Here is a 1,974-nt window from a genome sequence, read left to right on the forward strand (position 1 = left end):
ACTTTTGAAAAAGTAAAAGATAATAATTCATAATATTGTATTGAAAGTAACAAAATTTTAATGTCAACTTATAATTTAAATCATAATTATAAAAATTTGTTTTATTTCTTCATTAAATATTTCTCTCTGGGAATTTCCAAGGAAACTCTAAAACTGAATTTTAAAATTTATAATATTGCTAGGTATTAGTAAAAATGAACTGGCAGGTATGTGGTTTGACATTTTTCTTTTTAAATAAATATAATTTTAATCCATTATATAAATACACTTATTGTGTGTGTGTGTGTGTGTGTGTGTGTGTGTGTGTGTGTGTATGTGCATGTGAGAGAGAGGGAAAAAACACCAAGGTCAGAAGAATAGAACCATATTTTATTAACATAATATAAATCTGAGAGAGATTTTTTTTAAGTTTACTAAAAGGGAAAAAATAAAGGTATTTACTCATGGTGTGTAAATATTCTTCTGCTAAAAATCAAATATGGGTTATAAAGCATCCTTTATCATACTGTTATTAGTTTTCTGTCTTTGTGAGAAAATACTTGAGATAAGGAACTTATAAGGAGGAGAAGTTTATTTTGGCTCATGGTTTCAGAGGTTTCTTTCCGTAGTAAGATGACCCCATCACTTTTGAACTTAAGGTGAGGCGGAACATCATGGTGGAGAGCTGTGTGGTAAAGCAAAGCTGCTCACCTCATGGCATCTGGCAATCAAAAAGGCCTGGGTCCCTATATCCCTATCAATGGCACACCTTCTCTGACCTAACTTCCCTTCACTAGGCCTAACCTCCTAAATATTCTACCACTTCTCAATAATGCCACAGTTAGTGACCTATTTTTTAGTATATGGGCCTTTGGGTGACATTTAAAATACAAACCATAATGCATACCTTATGTAATCTTGTATTTATCCATACTGATTCTATATGTAGTAAATTGGAACTTGAATTGTGAGTGAAGCCTAAAGTCAGAAAAATAGTTATCTTTTAATTGACCTGATATAAATCTGAAACTTAAAGCAAAACGTAAAGAAAAAAAAAAAGAAGGAAAAAAGGTCTTCATGATGTGAAAATCTGTTTTGCTTTAAAAAGCAAATGTAGATTATAAACATCCTTATACTATATTTTCAGCTTTCTATCACTGTGACAAAATACTTGAGATAACTTGAAAGGAGGAAAAGCTCAAAAGAGTGAAAATATTGCAAATATTTAATTAAACCAACAAAAATCCAAAGAATTATCAAGCAAAATGTAACATTGTTAGAAATTTATATAAATGTATGCATTTATAATTGCTTTTTTTTTGGAAAATACATGCAATGTAGCATGTCAAACACTATACCAAGTAGAAAGTAAACTGTACATGCAAGTCCACAACTAAATACAACAATATTAGCTAGTGTTTTTACATTTTTATCACTGGCTCTTCTATTCTGCTTATAACTGAATAGAAAATTATGGGCTAACACATATTTATCTCAATACTCTGATGCTATGAGGAATCTCTCACTGACTTATATACAATTCAAACTACTTTGGATTTCCATAGGAAATTGTATCTTGACACTAATAGTCTACTGAACACCATTCAGCAAGCATTTCTAAAACTACCAGATCTTCAATTTTGGTTCTTCAGAGCCTTCTGCTTGACACATATGTGGCCATCTTTTCCTCACATATTCATGCTGTCTGTCCTCTGTGCTTTTACCCTAAATTCTTCTAAGAAGAGGTTCAGTCATGGTGGATCAGGGCCTGCTCCTATGGCCTCACCCTTAAATCCTTTTTTTAAAAATTGTTCTAATTAGTTATATATGGCAGGAGAATGCCTTTCAATTCATTGTATACAAATGGAGCACAACTTTTCATTTCTCTGGCTGTACATGATGTAGAGTCACACCATATGTGCAGTCATACATGTACCTAGGATAATGATGTCCACCTTATTCCACCATCTTTCCTTAATTACCTCTTTAAAAGAC

The sequence above is a fragment of the Callospermophilus lateralis genome, unplaced genomic scaffold, assembly GCF_048772815.1.
Source record: "Callospermophilus lateralis isolate mCalLat2 unplaced genomic scaffold, mCalLat2.hap1 Scaffold_43, whole genome shotgun sequence".
NCBI classification, from domain to species: Eukaryota; Metazoa; Chordata; class Mammalia; order Rodentia; family Sciuridae; genus Callospermophilus; species Callospermophilus lateralis.